The sequence below is a fragment of the Denticeps clupeoides genome, unplaced genomic scaffold (genome assembly GCF_900700375.1).
Source record: "Denticeps clupeoides unplaced genomic scaffold, fDenClu1.1, whole genome shotgun sequence".
NCBI lineage: Eukaryota > Metazoa > Chordata > Actinopteri > Clupeiformes > Denticipitidae > Denticeps > Denticeps clupeoides.
Window position 1 is genome coordinate 22,887 of NW_021629999.1, and position 8,585 is coordinate 31,471.

At 41.0% G+C, this 8,585-nt stretch overlaps 24 non-coding genes and 8 pseudogenes across 24 annotated transcripts; all 32 read left to right on the forward strand.

The window, feature by feature from the left end:
- Positions 1–20: 20 nt before the first annotated feature.
- On the forward strand, positions 21–138 carry LOC114779788 (5S ribosomal RNA). Its single transcript, XR_003746911.1, has one exon. It is a non-coding gene; the product is annotated as a 5S ribosomal RNA (ribosomal RNA).
- A 142-nt stretch (positions 139–280) lies between these two features.
- Positions 281–397, forward strand: LOC114779794 (uncharacterized; annotated as a pseudogene).
- Positions 398–541: 144 nt separating this feature from the next.
- Positions 542–667, forward strand: LOC114779815 (uncharacterized; annotated as a pseudogene).
- A 145-nt stretch (positions 668–812) lies between these two features.
- Positions 813–932, forward strand: LOC114779790 (uncharacterized; annotated as a pseudogene).
- A 144-nt stretch (positions 933–1,076) lies between these two features.
- On the forward strand, positions 1,077–1,195 carry LOC114779860 (5S ribosomal RNA). The gene has a single exon (XR_003746955.1). It is a non-coding gene; the product is annotated as a 5S ribosomal RNA (ribosomal RNA).
- A 145-nt stretch (positions 1,196–1,340) lies between these two features.
- Positions 1,341–1,459, forward strand: LOC114779793 (uncharacterized; annotated as a pseudogene).
- A 146-nt stretch (positions 1,460–1,605) lies between these two features.
- On the forward strand, positions 1,606–1,724 carry LOC114779858 (5S ribosomal RNA). The gene has a single exon (XR_003746953.1). It is a non-coding gene; the product is annotated as a 5S ribosomal RNA (ribosomal RNA).
- A 143-nt stretch (positions 1,725–1,867) lies between these two features.
- On the forward strand, positions 1,868–1,987 carry LOC114779855 (5S ribosomal RNA). The gene has a single exon (XR_003746950.1). It is a non-coding gene; the product is annotated as a 5S ribosomal RNA (ribosomal RNA).
- Positions 1,988–2,400: 413 nt separating this feature from the next.
- Positions 2,401–2,518, forward strand: LOC114779811 (uncharacterized; annotated as a pseudogene).
- A 145-nt stretch (positions 2,519–2,663) lies between these two features.
- Positions 2,664–2,783, forward strand: LOC114779808 (uncharacterized; annotated as a pseudogene).
- Positions 2,784–2,927: 144 nt separating this feature from the next.
- On the forward strand, positions 2,928–3,046 carry LOC114779797 (uncharacterized; annotated as a pseudogene).
- Positions 3,047–3,191: 145 nt separating this feature from the next.
- Positions 3,192–3,311, forward strand: LOC114779864 (5S ribosomal RNA). Its single transcript, XR_003746959.1, has one exon. It is a non-coding gene; the product is annotated as a 5S ribosomal RNA (ribosomal RNA).
- Positions 3,312–3,457: 146 nt separating this feature from the next.
- On the forward strand, positions 3,458–3,576 carry LOC114779819 (5S ribosomal RNA). Its single transcript, XR_003746916.1, has one exon. It is a non-coding gene; the product is annotated as a 5S ribosomal RNA (ribosomal RNA).
- A 144-nt stretch (positions 3,577–3,720) lies between these two features.
- Positions 3,721–3,839, forward strand: LOC114779820 (5S ribosomal RNA). Its single transcript, XR_003746917.1, has one exon. It is a non-coding gene; the product is annotated as a 5S ribosomal RNA (ribosomal RNA).
- Positions 3,840–3,983: 144 nt separating this feature from the next.
- LOC114779821 (5S ribosomal RNA) lies at positions 3,984–4,102 on the forward strand. Its single transcript, XR_003746918.1, has one exon. It is a non-coding gene; the product is annotated as a 5S ribosomal RNA (ribosomal RNA).
- Positions 4,103–4,246: 144 nt separating this feature from the next.
- Positions 4,247–4,365, forward strand: LOC114779822 (5S ribosomal RNA). The gene has a single exon (XR_003746919.1). It is a non-coding gene; the product is annotated as a 5S ribosomal RNA (ribosomal RNA).
- A 144-nt stretch (positions 4,366–4,509) lies between these two features.
- LOC114779823 (5S ribosomal RNA) lies at positions 4,510–4,628 on the forward strand. Its single transcript, XR_003746920.1, has one exon. It is a non-coding gene; the product is annotated as a 5S ribosomal RNA (ribosomal RNA).
- A 144-nt stretch (positions 4,629–4,772) lies between these two features.
- LOC114779825 (5S ribosomal RNA) lies at positions 4,773–4,891 on the forward strand. The gene has a single exon (XR_003746922.1). It is a non-coding gene; the product is annotated as a 5S ribosomal RNA (ribosomal RNA).
- Positions 4,892–5,035: 144 nt separating this feature from the next.
- On the forward strand, positions 5,036–5,154 carry LOC114779826 (5S ribosomal RNA). Its single transcript, XR_003746923.1, has one exon. It is a non-coding gene; the product is annotated as a 5S ribosomal RNA (ribosomal RNA).
- A 145-nt stretch (positions 5,155–5,299) lies between these two features.
- LOC114779827 (5S ribosomal RNA) lies at positions 5,300–5,418 on the forward strand. Its single transcript, XR_003746924.1, has one exon. It is a non-coding gene; the product is annotated as a 5S ribosomal RNA (ribosomal RNA).
- A 144-nt stretch (positions 5,419–5,562) lies between these two features.
- On the forward strand, positions 5,563–5,681 carry LOC114779828 (5S ribosomal RNA). The gene has a single exon (XR_003746925.1). It is a non-coding gene; the product is annotated as a 5S ribosomal RNA (ribosomal RNA).
- Positions 5,682–5,825: 144 nt separating this feature from the next.
- On the forward strand, positions 5,826–5,944 carry LOC114779829 (5S ribosomal RNA). Its single transcript, XR_003746926.1, has one exon. It is a non-coding gene; the product is annotated as a 5S ribosomal RNA (ribosomal RNA).
- Positions 5,945–6,088: 144 nt separating this feature from the next.
- LOC114779830 (5S ribosomal RNA) lies at positions 6,089–6,207 on the forward strand. Its single transcript, XR_003746927.1, has one exon. It is a non-coding gene; the product is annotated as a 5S ribosomal RNA (ribosomal RNA).
- Positions 6,208–6,351: 144 nt separating this feature from the next.
- On the forward strand, positions 6,352–6,470 carry LOC114779831 (5S ribosomal RNA). The gene has a single exon (XR_003746928.1). It is a non-coding gene; the product is annotated as a 5S ribosomal RNA (ribosomal RNA).
- Positions 6,471–6,614: 144 nt separating this feature from the next.
- On the forward strand, positions 6,615–6,733 carry LOC114779832 (5S ribosomal RNA). The gene has a single exon (XR_003746929.1). It is a non-coding gene; the product is annotated as a 5S ribosomal RNA (ribosomal RNA).
- Positions 6,734–6,877: 144 nt separating this feature from the next.
- On the forward strand, positions 6,878–6,996 carry LOC114779834 (5S ribosomal RNA). The gene has a single exon (XR_003746930.1). It is a non-coding gene; the product is annotated as a 5S ribosomal RNA (ribosomal RNA).
- Positions 6,997–7,140: 144 nt separating this feature from the next.
- LOC114779835 (5S ribosomal RNA) lies at positions 7,141–7,259 on the forward strand. Its single transcript, XR_003746931.1, has one exon. It is a non-coding gene; the product is annotated as a 5S ribosomal RNA (ribosomal RNA).
- A 144-nt stretch (positions 7,260–7,403) lies between these two features.
- Positions 7,404–7,522, forward strand: LOC114779837 (5S ribosomal RNA). The gene has a single exon (XR_003746933.1). It is a non-coding gene; the product is annotated as a 5S ribosomal RNA (ribosomal RNA).
- Positions 7,523–7,666: 144 nt separating this feature from the next.
- On the forward strand, positions 7,667–7,785 carry LOC114779838 (5S ribosomal RNA). Its single transcript, XR_003746934.1, has one exon. It is a non-coding gene; the product is annotated as a 5S ribosomal RNA (ribosomal RNA).
- Positions 7,786–7,929: 144 nt separating this feature from the next.
- Positions 7,930–8,048, forward strand: LOC114779839 (5S ribosomal RNA). Its single transcript, XR_003746935.1, has one exon. It is a non-coding gene; the product is annotated as a 5S ribosomal RNA (ribosomal RNA).
- Positions 8,049–8,192: 144 nt separating this feature from the next.
- Positions 8,193–8,311, forward strand: LOC114779840 (5S ribosomal RNA). Its single transcript, XR_003746936.1, has one exon. It is a non-coding gene; the product is annotated as a 5S ribosomal RNA (ribosomal RNA).
- Positions 8,312–8,455: 144 nt separating this feature from the next.
- LOC114779789 (uncharacterized) lies at positions 8,456–8,574 on the forward strand (annotated as a pseudogene).
- Positions 8,575–8,585: the final 11 nt, after the last annotated feature.

The following is an 8,585-nucleotide window of genomic DNA, read 5'->3' on the forward strand; positions in this document are numbered from 1 at the left end:
CAGATTTTCAAGCAGAGATTGCTTACGGCCATACCAGCCCAAGAACGCCTGTCTCGTCTGATCTCGGAAGCTAAGAAGGCTTGGGCCTGGTTAGTACTTGGATGGGAGACCTCCTGGGAATACCAGGTGCTGTAAGCTTAACTGTTGAAAAACTTTTTAAAATGAAGTTTTTTTGAATCGCTTTGTTAGTTTTTATCTAAAGTAAGTTAAGAGGTATGTTCACTCTGTGATATGTTTTCAAGCTAGGTTGTTTAAAGTCCAAGATTTTCAAGCAGAGATTGCTTACGGCCATACCAGCCCAAGAACGCCCGGTCTCGTCTGATCTCGAAGCTAAGAAGGCTTGGGCCTGGTTAGTACTTGGATGGGAGACCTCCTGGGAATACAGGTGCTGTAAGCTTTAACTGTTGAAAAACTTTTAAAATGAAGTTTTTTTTGCATCGCTTTGTTAGTTTTTATCTAAAGTAAGTTAAGAGGTATTTTCACTCTGTGATATGTTTTCAAGCCTAGGTTGTTTAAAGTCCAAGATTTTCAAGCAGAGATTGCTTACGGCCATACCAGCCCAAGAACGCCCTGGTCTCGTCTGATCTCGGAAGCTAAGAATGCTTGGGCCTCGGGTTAGTACTTGGATGGGAGACCTCCTGGGAATAATACCAGGCTGCTGTAAGCTTTTAACTGTTGAAAAACTTTTTTAAAACTGAATATATTTTGCACGCTTTGTTAGTTTTTTATGTAAGTAAGTTAAGAGGTATTTCACTCTGTGATATGTTTTCAAGCCTAGGTTGTTTAAAGTCCAAGATTTTCAAGCAGAGATTGCTTACGGCCATACCAGCCCAAGAACGCCCTGGTCTCGTCTGATCTCGGAAGCTAAGAATGCTTGGGCCTGGTTAGTACTTGAATGGGAGACCTCCTGGGAATACCAGGTGCTGTAAGCTTTAACTGTTGAAAAACTTTTTAAAATGAAGTTTTTTTGCATCGCTTTGTTAGTTTTTATCTAAAGTAAGTTAAGAGGTATTTTCACTCTGTGATATGTTTTCAAGCCTAGGTTGTTTAAAGTCCAATATTTTCAAGCAGAAATTGCTTACGGCCATACCAGCCCAAGAACGCACGGTCTCGTCTGATCTCGGAAGCTAAGAAGGCTTGGGCCTGGTTAGTACTCTGATGGGAGACCTCCTGGGAATACCAGGTGCTGTAAGCTTTAACTGTTGAAAAAATTTTTAAAATGAAGTTTTTTTGCATCGCTTTAGTTAGTTTTTATCTAAAGTAAGTTAAGAGGTATTTTCACTCTGTGATATGTTTTCAAGCCTAGGTTGTTTAAAGTCCAATATTTTCAAGCAGAAATTGCTTACGGCCATACCAGCCCAAGAACGCCCGGTCTCGTCTGATCTCGGAAGCTAAGAAGGCTTGGGCCTGGTTAGTACTCGGAAGGGAGACCTCCTGGGAATACGAGGTGATGTAAGCTTTAACTGTTTGAAAAAATTTTTAAAATGAAAGTTTTTTTGCATCGCTTTGTTAGTTTTTATCTAAAGTAAGTTAAGAGGTATTTTCACTCTGTGATATGTTTTCAAGCCTAGGTTGTTTAAAGTCCAAGATTTTCAAGCAGAGCTTGCTTACGGCCATACCAGCCCAAGAACGCCCGGACTCGTCTGATCTCGGAAGCTAAGAAGGCTTGGGCCTGGTTAGTACTTGGATGGTAGACCTCCTGGGAATACCAGGTGCTGTAAGCTTTAACTGTTGAAAAACTTTTTAAAATGACGTTTTTTTGCATCGCTTTGTTAGTTTTATCTAAAGTAAGTTAAGAGGTATTTTCACTCTGTGATATGTTTTCAAGCCTAGGTTATTTAAAGTCCAAGATTTTCAAGCAGAGATTGCTTACGGCCATACCAGCCCAAGAACGCCCGGTCTCGTCTGATCTCGGAAGCTAAGAAGGCTTGGGCCTGGTTAGTACTTGGATGGGAGACCTCCTGGGAATACCCAGGTGCTGTAAGCTTAACTGTTGAAAAACTTTTTAAAATGAAGTTTTTTTGCATCTGCTGTTAGTTTTTTATGTAAATTAAGTTAAGAGGTATTTTCACTCTGTGATATGTTTTCAAGCCTAGGTTGTTTAAAGTCCAAGATTTTCAAGCAGAGATGATGGCTTACGGCCATACCAGCCGCAAGAACGTCCGTCTTCTGTCTGATCTCGAAGCTAAGAAGGCTTGGGCCTGGTTAGTACTTGGATGGGAGACCCTCCTGGGGAATATCCAGGTGCTTGTAGCTTTAACGGTTGAAAAACTTTTTAAAATGAAGTTTTTTTGCATCGCTTTGTTAGTTTTATCTAAAGTAAGTTAAGAGGTTATTTTCACTCTGTGATATGTTTCAAGCTAGGTTTGTTTAAAGTTCCAAGAGTTTCAAGCAGAGATTGCTTACGGCCATACCAGCCCAAGAACGCCCGGTCTCGTCTGATCTCAGAAGCTAAGAAGGCTTGGCCTGGTTAGTACTTGGATGGGTGACCTCCTGGGAATACCAGGTGCTGTACTGCTTTAAACTGTTGAAAAACTTTTAAAATGAAGTTTTTTTGCATCGCCTTTGATAGTTTTTATCTAAGTAAGTTAAGAGGTATTTTCACTCTGTGAATATGTTTTCAAGCTAGGTTGTTTAAAGTCCAAGATTTTCAAGCAGAGATTGCTTACGGCATACCAGCCCAAGAACGCCCGGTCTCGTCTGATCTCGGAAGCTAAGAAGGCTTGGGCCTGGTTAGTACTTGGAATGGGTAGACCTCCTGGGAATACCAGGTGCTGTAAGCTTTAACTGTTGAAAAACTTTTTAAACTGAATATATTTTGCATCGCTTTGTTAGTTTTTATGTAAAGTAAGTTAAGAGGTATTTTCACTCTGTGATATGTTTTCAAGCCTAGGTTGTTTAAAGTCCAAGATTTTCAAGCAGAGCTTGCTACGGCCATACCAGCCCAAGAACGCCCGGTCTCGTCTGATCTCGGAAGCTAAGAAGGCTTGGGCCTGGTTAGTACTTGGATGGTAGACCTCCTGGGAATACCCAGGTGCTGTAAGCTTTAACTGTTGAAAAACTTTTTAAAATGAACGTTTTTTTGCATCGTTTTTTAGTTTTTTATCTAAAGTAAGTTAAGAGGTATTTTCACTCTGTGATATGTTTTCAAGCCTAGGTTGTTTAAAGTCCAAGATTTTCAAGCAGAGATTGCTTACGGCCATACCAGCCCAAGAACGCCCGGTCTCGTCTGATCTCGGAAGCTAAGAAGGCTTGGGCCTGGTTAGTACTTGGATGGGAGGACCTCCTGGGAATACCAGGTGCTGTAAGCTTTAACTGTTGAAAAACTTTTTAAAATGAAGTTTTTTTGCATCGCTTTGTTAGTTTTTTATTATAAAGTAAGTTAAGAGGTATTTTCACTCTGTGATATGTTTTCAAGCCTAGGTTGTTTAAAGTCCAAGATTTTCAAGCAGAGATTGCTTACGGCCATACCAGCCCAAGAACGCCCGGTCTCGTCTGATCTCGGAAGCTAAGAAGGCTTGGGCCTGGTTAGTACTTGGATGGGAGACCTCCTGGGAATACCAGGTGCTGTAAGCTTTAACTGTTGAAAAACTTTTTAAAATGAAGTTTTTTTGCATCGCTTTGTTAGTTTTTATCTAAAGTAAGTTAAGAGGTATTTTCACTCTGTGATATGTTTTCAAGCCTAGGTTGTTTAAAGTCCAAGATTTTCAAGCAGAGATTGCTTACGGCCATACCAGCCCAAGAACGCCCGGTCTCGTCTGATCTCGGAAGCTAAGAAGGCTTGGGCCTGGTTAGTACTTGGATGGGAGACCTCCTGGGAATACCAGGTGCTGTAAGCTTTAACTGTTGAAAAACTTTTTAAAATGAAGTTTTTTTGCATCGCTTTGTTAGTTTTTATCTAAAGTAAGTTAAGAGGTATTTTCACTCTGTGATATGTTTTCAAGCCTAGGTTGTTTAAAGTCCAAGATTTTCAAGCAGAGATTGCTTACGGCCATACCAGCCCAAGAACGCCCGGTCTCGTCTGATCTCGGAAGCTAAGAAGGCTTGGGCCTGGTTAGTACTTGGATGGGAGACCTCCTGGGAATACCAGGTGCTGTAAGCTTTAACTGTTGAAAAACTTTTTAAAATGAAGTTTTTTTGCATCGCTTTGTTAGTTTTTATCTAAAGTAAGTTAAGAGGTATTTTCACTCTGTGATATGTTTTCAAGCCTAGGTTGTTTAAAGTCCAAGATTTTCAAGCAGAGATTGCTTACGGCCATACCAGCCCAAGAACGCCCGGTCTCGTCTGATCTCGGAAGCTAAGAAGGCTTGGGCCTGGTTAGTACTTGGATGGGAGACCTCCTGGGAATACCAGGTGCTGTAAGCTTTAACTGTTGAAAAACTTTTTAAAATGAAGTTTTTTTGCATCGCTTTGTTAGTTTTTATCTAAAGTAAGTTAAGAGGTATTTTCACTCTGTGATATGTTTTCAAGCCTAGGTTGTTTAAAGTCCAAGATTTTCAAGCAGAGATTGCTTACGGCCATACCAGCCCAAGAACGCCCGGTCTCGTCTGATCTCGGAAGCTAAGAAGGCTTGGGCCTGGTTAGTACTTGGATGGGAGACCTCCTGGGAATACCAGGTGCTGTAAGCTTTAACTGTTGAAAAACTTTTTAAAATGAAGTTTTTTTGCATCGCTTTGTTAGTTTTTATCTAAAGTAAGTTAAGAGGTATTTTCACTCTGTGATATGTTTTCAAGCCTAGGTTGTTTAAAGTCCAAGATTTTCAAGCAGAGATTGCTTACGGCCATACCAGCCCAAGAACGCCCGGTCTCGTCTGATCTCGGAAGCTAAGAAGGCTTGGGCCTGGTTAGTACTTGGATGGGAGACCTCCTGGGAATACCAGGTGCTGTAAGCTTTAACTGTTGAAAAACTTTTTAAAATGAAGTTTTTTTGCATCGCTTTGTTAGTTTTTATCTAAAGTAAGTTAAGAGGTATTTTCACTCTGTGATATGTTTTCAAGCCTAGGTTGTTTAAAGTCCAAGATTTTCAAGCAGAGATTGCTTACGGCCATACCAGCCCAAGAACGCCCGGTCTCGTCTGATCTCGGAAGCTAAGAAGGCTTGGGCCTGGTTAGTACTTGGATGGGAGACCTCCTGGGAATACCAGGTGCTGTAAGCTTTAACTGTTGAAAAACTTTTTAAAATGAAGTTTTTTTGCATCGCTTTGTTAGTTTTTTATCTAAAGTAAGTTAAGAGGTATTTTCACTCTGTGATATGTTTTCAAGCCTAGGTTGTTTAAAGTCCAAGATTTTCAAGCAGAGATTGCTTACGGCCATACCAGCCCAAGAACGCCCGGTCTCGTCTGATCTCGGAAGCTAAGAAGGCTTGGGCCTGGTTAGTACTTGGATGGGAGACCTCCTGGGAATACCAGGTGCTGTAAGCTTTAACTGTTGAAAAACTTTTTAAAATGAAGTTTTTTTGCATCGCTTTGTTAGTTTTTATCTAAAGTAAGTTAAGAGGTATTTTCACTCTGTGATATGTTTTCAAGCCTAGGTTGTTTAAAGTCCAAGATTTTCAAGCAGAGATTGCTTACGGCCATACCAGCCCAAGAACGCCCGGTCTCGTCTGATCTCGGAAGCTAAGAAGGCTTGGGCCTGGTTAGTACTTGGATGGGAGACCTCCTGGGAATACCAGGTGCTGTAAGCTTTAACTGTTGAAAAACTTTTTAAAATGAAGTTTTTTTGCATCGCTTTGTTAGTTTTTATCTAAAGTAAGTTAAGAGGTATTTTCACTCTGTGATATGTTTTCAAGCCTAGGTTGTTTAAAGTCCAAGATTTTCAAGCAGAGATTGCTTACGGCCATACCAGCCCAAGAACGCCCGGTCTCGTCTGATCTCGGAAGCTAAGAAGGCTTGGGCCTGGTTAGTACTTGGATGGGAGACCTCCTGGGAATACCAGGTGCTGTAAGCTTTAACTGTTGAAAAACTTTTTAAAATGAAGTTTTTTTGCATCGCTTTGTTAGTTTTTATCTAAAGTAAGTTAAGAGGTATTTTCACTCTGTGATATGTTTTCAAGCCTAGGTTGTTTAAAGTCCAAGATTTTCAAGCAGAGATTGCTTACGGCCATACCAGCCCAAGAACGCCCGGTCTCGTCTGATCTCGGAAGCTAAGAAGGCTTGGGCCTGGTTAGTACTTGGATGGGAGACCTCCTGGGAATACCAGGTGCTGTAAGCTTTAACTGTTGAAAAACTTTTTAAAATGAAGTTTTTTTGCATCGCTTTGTTAGTTTTTATCTAAAGTAAGTTAAGAGGTATTTTCACTCTGTGATATGTTTTCAAGCCTAGGTTGTTTAAAGTCCAAGATTTTCAAGCAGAGATTGCTTACGGCCATACCAGCCCAAGAACGCCCGGTCTCGTCTGATCTCGGAAGCTAAGAAGGCTTGGGCCTGGTTAGTACTTGGATGGGAGACCTCCTGGGAATACCAGGTGCTGTAAGCTTTAACTGTTGAAAAACTTTTTAAAATGAAGTTTTTTTGCATCGCTTTGTTAGTTTTTATCTAAAGTAAGTTAAGAGGTATTTTCACTCTGTGATATGTTTTCAAGCCTAGGTTGTTTAAAGTCCAAGATTTTCAAGCAGAGATTGCTTACGGCCATACCAGCCCAAGAACGCCCGGTCTCGTCTGATCTCGGAAGCTAAGAAGGCTTGGGCCTGGTTAGTACTTGGATGGGAGACCTCCTGGGAATACCAGGTGCTGTAAGCTTTAACTGTTGAAAAACTTTTTAAAATGAAGTTTTTTTGCATCGCTTTGTTAGTTTTTATCTAAAGTAAGTTAAGAGGTATTTTCACTCTGTGATATGTTTTCAAGCCTAGGTTGTTTAAAGTCCAAGATTTTCAAGCAGAGATTGCTTACGGCCATACCAGCCCAAGAACGCCCGGTCTCGTCTGATCTCGGAAGCTAAGAAGGCTTGGGCCTGGTTAGTACTTGGATGGGAGACCTCCTGGGAATACCAGGTGCTGTAAGCTTTAACTGTTGAAAAACTTTTTAAAATGAAGTTTTTTTGCATCGCTTTGTTAGTTTTTATCTAAAGTAAGTTAAGAGGTATTTTCACTCTGTGATATGTTTTCAAGCCTAGGTTGTTTAAAGTCCAAGATTTTCAAGCAGAGATTGCTTACGGCCATACCAGCCCAAGAACGCCCGGTCTCGTCTGATCTCGGAAGCTAAGAAGGCTTGGGCCTGGTTAGTACTTGGATGGGAGACCTCCTGGGAATACCAGGTGCTGTAAGCTTTAACTGTTGAAAAACTTTTTAAAATGAAGTTTTTTTGCATCGCTTTGTTAGTTTTTATCTAAAGTAAGTTAAGAGGTATTTTCACTCTGTGATATGTTTTCAAGCCTAGGTTGTTTAAAGTCCAAGATTTTCAAGCAGAGATTGCTTACGGCCATACCAGCCCAAGAACGCCCGGTCTCGTCTGATCTCGGAAGCTAAGAAGGCTTGGGCCTGGTTAGTACTTGGATGGGAGACCTCCTGGGAATACCAGGTGCTGTAAGCTTTAACTGTTGAAAAACTTTTTAAAATGAAGTTTTTTTGCATCGCTTTGTTAGTTTTTATCTAAAGTAAGTTAAGAGGTATTTTCACTCTGTGATATGTTTTCAAGCCTAGGTTGTTTAAAGTCCAAGATTTTCAAGCAGAGATTGCTTACGGCCATACCAGCCCAAGAACGCCCGGTCTCGTCTGATCTCGGAAGCTAAGAAGGCTTGGGCCTGGTTAGTACTTGGATGGGAGACCTCCTGGGAATACCAGGTGCTGTAAGCTTTAACTGTTGAAAAACTTTTTAAAATGAAGTTTTTTTGCATCGCTTTGTTAGTTTTTATCTAAAGTAAGTTAAGAGGTATTTTCACTCTGTGATATGTTTTCAAGCCTAGGTTGTTTAAAGTCCAAGATTTTCAAGCAGAGATTGCTTACGGCCATACCAGCCCAAGAACGCCCGGTCTCGTCTGATCTCGGAAGCTAAGAAGGCTTGGGCCTGGTTAGTACTTGGATGGGAGACCTCCTGGGAATACCAGGTGCTGTAAGCTTTAACTGTTGAAAAACTTTTTAAAATGAAGTTTTTTTGCATCGCTTTGTTAGTTTTTATCTAAAGTAAGTTAAGAGGTATTTTCACTCTGTGATATGTTTTCAAGCCTAGGTTGTTTAAAGTCCAAGATTTTCAAGCAGAGATTGCTTACGGCCATACCAGCCCAAGAACGCCCGGTCTCGTCTGATCTCGGAAGCTAAGAAGGCTTGGGCCTGGTTAGTACTTGGATGGGAGACCTCCTGGGAATACCAGGTGCTGTAAGCTTTAACTGTTGAAAAACTTTTTAAAATGAAGTTTTTTTGCATCGCTTTGTTAGTTTTTATCTAAAGTAAGTTAAGAGGTATTTTCACTCTGTGATATGTTTTCAAGCCTAGGTTGTTTAAAGTCCAAGATTTTCAAGCAGAGATTGCTTACGGCCATACCAGCCCAAGAACGCCCGGTCTCGTCTGATCTCGGAAGCTAAGAAGGCTTGGGCCTGGTTAGTACTTGGATTGGAGACCTCCTGGGATTACCAGGTGCTGTAAGCTTTAACTGTTGA